This window comes from Trichosurus vulpecula, chromosome 3, assembly GCF_011100635.1.
Source record: "Trichosurus vulpecula isolate mTriVul1 chromosome 3, mTriVul1.pri, whole genome shotgun sequence".
Taxonomy (NCBI): domain Eukaryota; kingdom Metazoa; phylum Chordata; class Mammalia; order Diprotodontia; family Phalangeridae; genus Trichosurus; species Trichosurus vulpecula.
This window is the reverse complement of record NC_050575.1, coordinates 362,060,568-362,072,982: the sequence shown is the minus strand read 5'-3', so window position 1 is coordinate 362,072,982 and position 12,415 is coordinate 362,060,568. Positions and strand designations below refer to the sequence as shown.

At 41.1% G+C, this 12,415-nt stretch overlaps 1 protein-coding gene across 1 annotated transcript in view; it reads left to right on the top strand.

Moving 5' to 3' along the window:
• The window catches only part of VAT1L (vesicle amine transport 1 like), a 126,732-nt gene that overhangs the window by 6,949 nt on the left and 107,368 nt on the right, over nt 1–12,415 (top strand). The window lies entirely within an intron of this gene.

The following is a 12,415-nucleotide window of genomic DNA, read 5'->3' as shown; positions in this document are numbered from 1 at the left end:
AAATCTCTGGGAAGATGATTCCCAGGGAGGTTCCAGATATGTTTTGAGCTTTGTAATAGATCTGCTATGAAGGCAACAATCCTTATTTGCAAATGTAAGTTTCGATAGGACTCAGAACTAGGAGAAATTTGGGGAAAGTTCTAGAGTGAAGGTATGAAACACATAGACCACAACACTCCCAAGTGCTGCCTGAACCAGATTAAAATGTAATTGGGAAATATTTTTTAAAAATACATAAAAATACAATAGAACATAGGTAATGTTAATGTAGTTTTCTAAGTTAATATGTGGCCTTTGGGGATCCTCATTCATATAGGCTTTAGAGGACCCTGTTTCTACTTGAATTTGACACCACTGTTGTAGAGAACTGTATTTCTGCTCAACGTAAGGAAAAATGTCCTAGCAGGTAGAACTATCCAAGAATGTAATGAGTTTCCTTGTAAGGGAGTGATTTTACTGTCACTATAGATTTCCACATAGAAGCTGTATGACCCTTATCAGGGGAATAACAGAGAGAACAGAATGCCTCTGAGGTCCAGTGAAGTCCTTTCACTTCTATGATCCAGCAATAAGAAGTGATTTCCTCAGGGTCATTCCCTAGACCTGAGACTAACACCCACTTCTCTTGACTCTCAATAAAGTGTTGTGGTTTTTTTTCCCCAAACTATGTCAATTCCAACAATGAATTTGCATTTCTAGGGGTCCTCCAGGCATCCCCACTTCTTAGGATGTGTGGAGATCAACTTTGTCATCCCTGGAGGTCTTTAAGCAGACACTGGATGACCATTTCTTGGGGCTATCATAGAGGAGATTTCTGCTCAGAAACAGATTGCAGTAGATGTCTCCTGAGGGCCCAGGTCTGAGATTTGGATGATTCTAAGTAGAAGAAGGATGGGGATTCAATTCAACTCAATTCACCAACATTTGTTAAGCACCTGGTGGGTGAAGTCCCAGGCTGTGAAGACAGAAATGAAGGTGTCTTAGCTCTCAAGAAGCTTACATTCTACTGGTGTAGCAACATGTACACAGATAAGTGAATACAAAATAAATATAGCAGGAGTCTTTTGCAGGAGGGGGCATTTAAGCTGAGCCTTTATGGGAACTAAGATTTCAAGAAGCAGAGAAAAAGGAGGTAGTGTTGAGAAGTTGAGGATGACTCTGAGATTATGAACTTGGGTGATGGGGAGGATGATTGTGCCCTTGAAAGAAATAGGGAGGTTAGGAGGAAGGATAGGGTTAGGGGAAAAGATAATGAGTTAGTCATGTTGAGTTATCCCTCAGGCAGTTGGTAGTGTGGGACTGGAGCCCAAGAGACAGATGAAAGATGGATGTATAGGTTTGGGAGTCCTGTCAAAGGGAACTGGGAAGGAAGTCAGACAGAAAGAGAAAAAGGAGAATGCTGGGTCTTAAAAATCCAGGAAAGAGAGGTTATCTCAAAGGCCAATCATTGCAAAATCACTGCAAAAAAGTCAAGAAGGATGAGATCTGTGAAAAAGCCACTGGAGTTAGCAATGAAGAAATTCAAGCTTGTGGAGAAAGCATTCTTAGTCAGAACCATGACTACAAAAGGCTAAGAAGTGTGCCGGACATTAAGCAGTAGAGGTAACCAATATGGAATTTTTTTAGGAATTTGGTTATGAAATGGAGGAGAGATATAATTTTAGAAAGTAGTATTTTCAATCTTGGTATGTTTGGAAGCAGCAGGAGTGGGGAAGGGACGTGTGTGTGTGTGTGTGTGTGTGTGTGAGAGAGAGAGAGAGAGAGAGAGAGACAGACAGACAGACAAAGACAGAGACAATGAACATGAGAACATGATTAAAGGAGTAAACCCTGAGATGAGATCAAGGGCAGAAATGGAAGGGTTAACTTTGGTAAAGGAATATAACCATAAATGTGTTTGACCAATTTAGTATTAGAAGAAGACTGATGGCTAGCCTAGCATATTTAATGCTAGAATGAAGATACAAAAAGATCTTAGGTTTAAATGTAAATGCCTTCACTTGGGTTCAAAAAAATCAACTTCAGAAGTATAAGATGAATGGAAGCATGGCTAAATAATAATTCTTATGAAAAATATCTGGGGCTTTTAGTGGACTAGTATTATGTTCTATTCTGGATCTCATCTTTTAGGAAAAACAGTGACTAGCTGGGTCCATAGTGAGTTCAGATGAGGGCAACTCAGATAAAAATCAGTAAACTGTTTTGAGTTCATGCAACAGAAGCACAGAATAGCAAATTTGGAAGATATCTCAAAGGGTTTCTAGTCTGACCCATACTGAACAAGAATCTCTCTGCTACACTCCTGACAGGTAGTCATCTAGCCTTTGTTCAAAGACTGTCAGTGAGGGAAAACTTACTCCCACCCTAGGTAGTCCATTGAAGTTTTGGACATCTCGAATTATCAAGACATTTTTCCTTACATCAAGTGTAAATGTGCTTCTTTGTAACTTCTACCTATTGCCCCTAGCTTTCCTTCTGGGACCAAGCAGAACTGCTTGTTTCCCCTTCTGTGTGACATCCCTAACAATACTTGAAAGCAGCCCTCATGTCCATCCCCATTCTCCATTTCTGAGGCTGTCAACTAAGGCTAATGTCATGATTTCAAGGTCCTTCACCTTCCAAGTTGCCCTTCTCTGGTTACTCTCCAGCCTTCTAAAATATTCCCAGAATTGAACGCACTACTCCAGATATGATCTCACCGGGGCAGATGACAGCAGGACTGTCACCTCCCTAGTCTGAGACACCACGACTCCCTGCTCTTACAAGTTGAGATGATTCTGGAGGGATCATCCTGTCCTGGGATTTTGAACTGAAAGAAATCTTAGCAATCATCTCACTCAACCCCTTTGTTTTACAGATGAGGAAACTTGCCCAAAGAGAGGAAGTGACTTCCCCATTGTCACATAGGCAATAAATGACTGAATTTGAAACCACAGGCCTCTCATTTTTAATCTATTACTGTTTTCAGTGTACCACCTGAAGAAGCCCCTAGTTCTGCATGAAGTCCCACATATGAGGTAGAGCCAGTATTTTAATGAACAAATAGTGTCTTATCCGTTTTCAGATCCCTCCTTCACCCTCTTTCAACATACATGGATGAAACCCAGTGCCTCAGGTGCATTTCTCAACCCCAGTAATGAAGCACAAGAACAAATTCATGTATGAAGGCTCTGAGAACAAAACAGAACCAGAGTGGGGTTATTGTCAAGTTTCAGAGTGCTAAGTATTCATATAATGGATGGAAAGAATATGAATCCTGAGATAGAGGTGATTCACATCATACTCTCATTTGGAAGAGAGGAGTAGGAAAAACTGACGTTCGTATTGTCTTATTAATCATTCTTTGCATGGTAAGAGCTCAGTAGTCCATGACTTACTCGAGCCATTGATGACCGGTCCCTCTCAAGATTCTTGGGGAGAAGAAATCCCCAGTCAGAGTTAGAGAGACAGAGATAGGACTGGGAGGGAACACAGTGAGGAAATGGGAAGTCTGTGGTTCACTTAGAACTGGAGTTCTTAACATTTTATATATCATGGGGTACTCTGGCAGGCTGGTGAAGTCCATGGACCCCTTCTCAGAATAATGTTTTTAAATGCCCATAATAAAATACGTAGCACCACAAAGGAAACCAATTATATTGAAATAATTTCAAATGCTGTCAAAATATTTTTTTAAATCATGTTCACACACTCCAGATTAAGAAGTCCCCAAATTAGGATGGGATAATGATTGATCAGCAAGACATAGCCAAAAGATCTGAGTCCAGGTCCCAGCTCTGATGTTAAAAACTATGTGACCTTTGGCAAATCACATAATCGCCCTAGACCTCAGTTTCCTCATCTGTAAATGGAAACAATACTTTTACTACCTATCTCATGGTTGTTTTGAGGAATGTATTACATAATTCAGGGCTGTCCAACGTTAGGTTTTTTTATTTTTTTAAATTTTATTATTTATTTATTTATTTATTATTTAGTTTTCAGCATTGATTTTCACAAGAGTTTGAATTACAAATTTTCTCCCCATTTCTACCCTCCTCCCCACTCCAAGATGGCGTATATTCTGGTTGCCCTGTTCCCCAGTCAGCCCTCCCTTCTATCACCCCAATCCCCTCCCATCCCCTTTTCCCTTCCTTTCTTGTAGGGCAAGATAAATTTCTATGCCACATTGCCTGTGTATCTTATTTTCTAGTTGCATGCAAAAACTTTTTTTTTTGTTTTTGAACATCTGTTTTTAAAACTTTGAGTTCCAAATTCTCTCCCCTCTTCCCTTCCTACCCACCCTTCCTAAGAAGTCAAGCAATTCAACATAGGCCACATGTATAACCCTTCCACAATACTCATGTTGTGAAAGACTAACTATATTTTGCTCCTTCCTAACCTATCCCCCTTTATTGAATTTTCTCCCTTGGCCCTGTCCCCTTTCAAAAGTGTTTGCTTTTGATTACCTCCACCCCCATCTGCCCTCTCTTCTATCATCCCCCCTTTTTTTATCTTCTTCCTCCTTTTTTCCTGTGGGATAAGATACCCAAATAAGTGTGTATGGTATTCCCTCCTCAGGTCAAATTTGATGAGAGCAAGATTCACTCATTCCCCCTTACCTGCCTTCTCTTCTCTTCCTACAGAACTGCTTTTTCTTGCCACTTTTATGCAAGATAATTTACCCCACTCTATCTCTCCCTATCTCCCTCTCTCAATATATTCCTCTCTCATCCCTTAATTTGATTTTATTTCTTTTCGATATCTTCCCTTCATCTTCAACTCACCCTGTGCCCTCTCTCTCCCTCTCTCTGTCTCTTTCTCTCTCTCCACATACATATATACATATATACACACTCACATATACATATATATACACATGAAGATATATATATATATATATGCATATTCCCTTCAGCTACTCTAATACTGAGGTCTCATGAATCATACACATCATCTTTTCATGTAGCAATGTAAACAAAACAGTTCAACTTTAGTAAGTCCCTTGTGATTTCTTTTTCTTGTTTTTCTCGATTACCTTTTCATGCTTCTCTTGATTCTTGTGTTTGAAAGTCAAATTTTCTATTCATCTCTGATCTTTTCACTGAGAAAGCTTGAAAGTCCTCTATTTTATTGAAAATCCATATTTTGCCTTGGAGCATGATACTCAGTTTTGCTGGGTAGGTGATTCTTGGTTTTAATCCTAGCTCCATTGACCTCCGGAATATTGTATTCCAAGCCCTTCGATCTCTTAATGTAGAAGCTTCTAAATCTTGGGTTATTCTGATTGTGTTTCCACAATACTCAAATTGTGTCTTTCTGGCTGCTTGTAGTATTTTCTCTTTGATCTAGGAGCTCTGGAATTTGGCAACAATATTCCTAGGAGATTTCTTTTTGGGATCTATTTGAGGAGGCAATCTGTGGATTCTTTCAATTTCTATTTTGCCCTGTGGCTCTAGAATATCAGGGCAGTTCTCCTTGATAATTTCTTGAAAGATGATAGCTAGGCTCTTTTTTTGATCATGGCTTTCAGGTAGTCCAATAATTTTTAAATTATCTCTCCTGGATCTATTTTCCAGGTCAGTGGTTTTTCCAATGAGATATTTCACATTGTCTTCCATTTTTTCATTCCTTTGGTTCTGTTTGATAATATCTTGCTTTCTCATAAAGTCACTAGCTTCCACTTGCTCCAATCTAATTTTTAAGGTAGTGTTTTCTTCAGTGGTCTTTTGGACCTCCTTTTCCATTTGGCTAATTCTGCCTTTCAAGGCATTCTTTTCCTCATTGGCTTTTTAGAGCTCTTTTGCCATTTGAGTTAGTCTATTTTTTAAGGGTATTGTTTTTTTCAGTTTATTTTTCAGTATTTTTTTAGGTCTCCTTTAGCAAGTCATTGACTTGTTTTTCATGGTTTTCTCGCATCCTTCTCATTTCTCTTCCCAATTTTTCCTCTACTTCTCTAACTTGGTTTTCCAAATCCTTTTTGAGCTCTTCCATGGCCTGAGACCAGTTCATGTTTCTCTTGGAGGCTTTTGTTGTGGGCTCTTTGACTTTGTTGACTTCTTCTGGCTGTATGTTTTGGTCTTCTTTGTCACCAAAGAAAGATTCCAGAGTCTGAGACTGAATCTGGGTGCGTTTTCGCTGCCTGGCCATATTCCCAGCCAACTAACTTGACCCTTGAGTTTTTCAGCGGGGTATGACTGCTTGTAGAGTTAAGAGAACTATTTTCCACGCCTGGGGGGATGCTCCAGCTCTGCCATACCAGCACTCCTCCTTCCCCAAGAACCCCCAACCCAGACTGGACTTAGATCTTCAGCAGGCTGTGCACTCTTGCTCTGATCTGCCACTTAATTCCTCCCACCAGGTGGGCCTGGGGCTGGAAGCAACTGCAGCTGTAGTTCTGTAGCTTCCCCACCTCTACTGCCCCCGGTGGCCTACAGTACTCCTTTTAAAACTCTGTCCCCCGCAGCTTTTCCCACTAACCTTCTCTGTTGTCTTTGGTGTTTGTGGGTTGAGAAGTCTGGTAACTGCTGCAGCTCACTGATTCAGGGCGCTAGGGCCCACTCCGCCCAGCTCCTGGTCTGGTTGGTCCGCACTGGGCTCTGCTCCGCTCTCAGCTCTGTGCGGGATAGACCTCACCCAGAGACCATCCAGGCTGTCCTGGGCTGGAGCCCTGCTTCCTTCTGCCCTTTTGTGGGTTCTGCAGTTCTAGAATTGGTTCAGAGCCATTTTTTATAGGTTTTTGGAGGGGCTCGGTGGGGAGCTCACGCTAGTCCCTGCTTTCCAGCTGCCATCTTGGCTCCACCCCAACCTTAGGTTTTACTGAAGCATTTATGTAAATTTCTGTGCTTGTAGGTGGGTGCATAAATCCCACTGTAGCCGGCTCACAGGCCACATTTTGGACAGCCCTTACATAATGAGAAGAATTATTACTATTATTGGTGAAAGATTCTGTCCCATGGGTCATCAGTGTAATAGGCAAGTCTGGTGAGAGAATCTCAGAGGAGCTTATGGGCCAATTTGTGTGCCATCCTCCCATGAAGCCAGCCCAGAGTGACTGGTTTATGGGAGTTACACAACAAATATTTTCATGAAAGTTATCAAGGCTCGTTTTCTTTACCCCTTATTCGAAATGAAAACCCCATTGCTTAATAGTAATACTAACAACTCCCATTTCTGTAACATTTTAGAGTTTGTAAAATGCATTCCTTACAACAACCCTGTGAAACATTTGGTTCAAGTATTGTTATTTCTAACTTCTATATGTGCAACTGAGGCTTGGAGAGGGAAATGGGCAACCAAACATGGCTACAAATCCCATTCCCTCTGTTGACCTTCGATTAATTCTCTATAAAATGAAGGGATGGTACTATATGCAACATAGGGTTCATTCCATCTCTAAATTCTGTGAACCATGGCTATTAAGTGTAAACACAGAGACTTAAAACCAATGCCTTCCCACTATGCCATTATACCTTTTATTGTCATAGTGTCTTATCCACAAAGCTGATATAATCTGAAAGGTCATTTTCACAACTACAGTGGTGTCTCCTTAGATTCCCTCTTCTCCGAGGATGCCACTGACCCTTTCTGACTTCTTGGCATTTGTCAAAGAATAGAACTGTCTGTTCAATTAGAAGCAAGAAAAAGAAATCTTAATAGAAAAGTGCATTAGGCATGTAGCCTTAAATTAGTTTTATCTTTATGTGTGTGTTCTCGTCTAGAAAAGACATTGGAGCCGATATATTAAAACTGAGGCACAAGAAAAAATTCACGTTTGAAAGTTCAGAAGATAAAAACAGACACTAGTAAATGGAAGTGTTGCATCAAAGGACATTATATTTTGAGACAGAAGCAGGCTCTGGTCCGACATAATTCAGCATTTCTTCAAGGGACCTGCCCATCCTGAAAAAAAAAATAGGAATCATCAGGTTTTTGTCTATGTCATCAAATGCTACTACTTGAATAAGGGTGACCATGTCCTTCTTTGTTTAACATTGATGCCATTACTAGGGAGAGGTCTACACGTAGGCACAAGAGATGTTCAGCTGCCACCATGGGAGAAGCAGTGAAGGCATAAGGGAAGCTACTGCTGATTGTGTTTATGGGATTGAACACAGGTAATGTAATTTAGGCAGTGCCAAGGATCCATCAGAAGACAGGATTCATTGGAAAAGACCCTGATGTTGGGAAAGTTTGAAAGCAAAAGGAGAAAGGGATAACAGAGTTTGAGATGGAGAGATAGAGTCATGGAAGCAGTGAACATGAGCTTGGACAGACTTTGGGAGATAGTGGAGGATAAAAGGGAATGGTGCACTATGGTCCATGGGGTCATGAAGAGTCGGACATGACTGAACAATAGCAACAGCAACAACGAAAGGATCCATTGATGCTGGTAATGGGTGGGACCAGCCACTGTGATTCTGTGGAAAATGTGAGAAATCATTATCTGGGGTATAACATTTTATTTCATGGGCTCAGCCCATGGCGGTATTGGTTAACCCTTCATGTGAGCTACATGGCTTCCTATAGGTTCTATCTATGGGATTAGAGTGATAGTGAATGAACTTTGTCAATGTGTTCCCCCAGCAAAATGGGGGAGCCACTACTCATTTCATCTGCTTGGAGGTTTCAGGGAAGGACTGGTTAAAGTCTCCAACTTGATTATAATTACCCAGAAAAATGTCTGTGATGATAGAGTGGATCCAGAATAGGCTTAATAGTCCATACCTGACTTATCTCTCCTGAGGCACTTCCATCTCTCAGTCAGGGTACAGACACCAATCTGGTCTTTATCATTTAAAATAATCATGTGGCTTCATTCTTCACTTTGAATATATGAACTACCTTGGGTACCTCTACAGTTATCCAGAACACTCAGTCCATTAATTCTTTTACTGTCATTCTTTATCTCATGTTCCTTGGCTTTTGGTTGGGACTGTACAAATGTATTGTGCTTCAAGGGGATTTCATTGATCCCCAGTTTTGTCTCATTAGTCCCTTTACACTTTTAAAAATTATTAAGGACTCTTAAAGAGCTTTTATTTACATAGGTTATATCTATCAATATTAACTTGTTAAAAATGAAAATGTCTTAGTATTATTATGAAAATAATTTTGAGCTCCCAGGCACCCTTATAAAGGTTCCTCAGATCACACTTTGAGAACCAGTGGTGCCTTAGAACACAGAATGTTGAAGCTGAAAGAAGCATAAAAACAGAGAACATCAGAGCTAGAAAACAACTTAGAATATCTAAAGTAAGAGCTGGGAGGGACCGTAGAACGCAATGTTCATACTAGAAGGACTCTTAGAACATAGCATGTCAGAGCTGAGAGACCAACCCCCTTACTTTTATAGATGAAGTAACTGAATGAGGGAAGTACTTACCTCAGGTCACGTAGGTAGTTATTGACAAAACATTCTAATCAGAAACTCTTTTGGTTTAATGAAAATCATTTCCCAGATAGTACATTCATGGATCTTTAATTCACAGGTGTCAAACATGCAACCTACAAGTGCAGGAACCAGATTAAAGTATAATTGGCAAATATTTAACAAAATAAATAAAAAATACAATGTAATATAGATCATGTTAATATATGATTTTTTAAGTCAGTATGTGACCCACAGGGATCCCTGTGCTTGGTTTAATGGCCCCTGTTTCCATTTTAACTTTGACACCACTACTCAGAACTATTATTTATCTTGTTCCTTATTAACAGCTACTATTGATTACTGAAGTTCAGAATCCTCAGAATGAATCCTTTTCAGAATTGTGGCCACAAATGTGATTTACTTTTTGAAGACATTTCCTTGACTCCTCGGACACTGTTGATCCTACCTTTATATCACATCATTCTATAGCCTATTCAGGGACTCTGTGCCTGCCTCTCTCTCTCTCTCTCTCTCTCTCTCTCTCTCTCTCTCTCTCTCTCTCTCTCTCTCCTTTTCTCTTTTTCTGTTGCTCATTTCAGGCCTAAAAACAGTCATTTCATTGATTTCTACATCCCAATTCAATGAGCTAATGAATGTTTTTGTAATTTGATTCTTTTTATTCTCTGAGCTAAAGTCAACTCCATACTCCCATCCTGAGGTTTGGGATAGACTCTTCCTATGATGCTTATGGACCTAAAGGTTAGGATGTTAGATTGACATCAATGACAGGCTAATAGAAAGACCCCCAGAATAGGAGTCCAGAGACCTAGGCTTTATTTCTACCTCTACCTCTTATTTGGTTGCCTGGAGCTAGTCACTTTCCCTCATCTGGGTTCTGTTTCCTCATTTGTAAAATCAAAGTATTGGAGCTGATGACCTCTATAGCCTCTTCTAGCTCTGAGAAAGTGCTGTGTTCTCTATATTCTAAGGTTCCTGCCAGCTCTGACATTCTTTTACTTCTGTGACATTTGCCAGTCACTTCACCCGTGTCCTCAAATGGTCCAGAGGTAAGTGGTATCTGCATCTTCCCCTTCATCTAATGGCCCCAGGAAGGACATTGTCCACAAAGCGGATCAGGGGCCTATTTGGGACTATTTCATAAGATGTAGCCCAATAAAGCACTTTTATTTGCACCTACTCCTTCTAGGGAAGAGGTATAGACAAGGAAGTATAAGAAAATCATTCTTAGGATGGCTGGGAGATCATCAAGGTCAACTCCCTTATTGTACAGAACAGGAGACTGAGACCTAGAGAGGTGAAACAGTTTTCCTAAGGTCACATAAGTGGCAAAGTCAGGCCTCAAACCCAAGTCTCCAGATTTCCAGGCCCATACATACTTTTCCCACTATATTATATACACACCTCTTTTCTGCATCCACCTTCTGGCAGGAGGTCAGGTGATGCACAGTTGAGAAGGGGAGAGACGTACGGGTGTTGCCATTCCCATGGGGAATGTCCCTGTACGCAATAGAGCAAGAGCAGTTGGGGAAGGGATTGATTGGTCACACTTACTCAGAGGTTTTCAGGAGCATTGGGAATTGGATAGAGCACTGCTATATGGTGGTAGGTGGTGGATATCTTAGCCTTGGGCCAGAGGATGTTGGAGGCTATTGGGAAAGTATGTCTGCAATCAGTGTTTGCTATGACAATGTTGGGAGACTTCGGAGAAGCAGGAAGGCAAGGTGTGGTGACCGAATCACGTGCTCCCATTATTGGAGGACACCAAGCAGCCTAACACACCTTTTATCTTTGCCCCTCTTCTCTCTCCCTCTCCTTCCTTTCTCTTATTCTCTAGTTTGTCGTCCCTTCAGGGACCCTCTAAGCTGAAGATTGCTATGAGGGAATAATGCACTCTAATATCAGTGTTCTTGTTAGTGGGCCCAGATATTGTCCTCCCCACAAGTCTATGGCTCAGAGTCCCTTATCCAGACCCCCGTCAGTTCTTTCTGTCAGCTTCTTAAACCAATAAATTCATACATCTTTGTTCTCTAAGTATCAGGCCATACTATCTTTTAGTAGAACGAGCACCAGATTTAGACCCAGAACACTTGTCTTTGGCACTGACGCATTGTGTAGTTTTGGACAAGTCACTACCCCTCTCTGAGCCTCAGTTTATTCTTCTGTAAAGTTAGGAGTGCTGCTTACTTCATAGGGCCATTATGAGGATCAAATGAGATGGTGCATGAAAATGGCTTCCTCAACAAGACTGTGGATACATCAGCTGTGATTGTTACTGTTTAGGGTAGAATGAATGAGCATAACTGGAGTAAAACATCAAGAGAACTTCATCAACTCTGGAAGTTTATTGAGTTTATTCATTCCTTCATTCACTTAACAAACCTATCTGTTGTCAGCAGAGCCTCGCACCTCTTGTGATGTTTTTAATTAGAATTAAGAGTTTTTAGATCTGGGAAGTCTAGATGAGCCAGGTCAGTGCTGAAAGCAGTGGGCCCTTTTGCTTGGTGGATTTAAGGAAGGGCTCAAAAGAGAAAGCCCCATGACTTAGCTGGAGACACCCAAGGAAGCTGGAGGCAGAAACAGCAAAAGGAGAAACCCACAAACTCCCGCACAGGGTAGTGGGCCCGATATCTTCAAATCCTGATTGGAAAGGAGAGGGAAGCCATTTCACCAGCACTGTCTTCAAGCTGACAAGAGGAGGATGTCTACAGTGGTCTTGTGAGAAGACCATTAGTGTTCCTAGGCTATGGTGTTTCAGTTTAGGAACTGGGATCAAGGCAGCTCAGCTCTTAGTGAGTTAATTGATTTCCTACCATTGAGGTCACAGTCAGGGAGACACCCATCAGCTAGGATTTCAGAGGTCGAGCAGAGTAGGGAGGGAATATCAGGCAAGGATTGACTAGAACCTAGAAAGCTTGCTGGACTGAAAGACTTAGCCAGGAAAATCTTTAGACAACAATACCATGGCACTAAATGGCCCCATATGGCTGTGCTTTGTGAGTGCTTGTGTCTATATTTTGTAGTCTTTCTGTCTCTTCCCTCTCT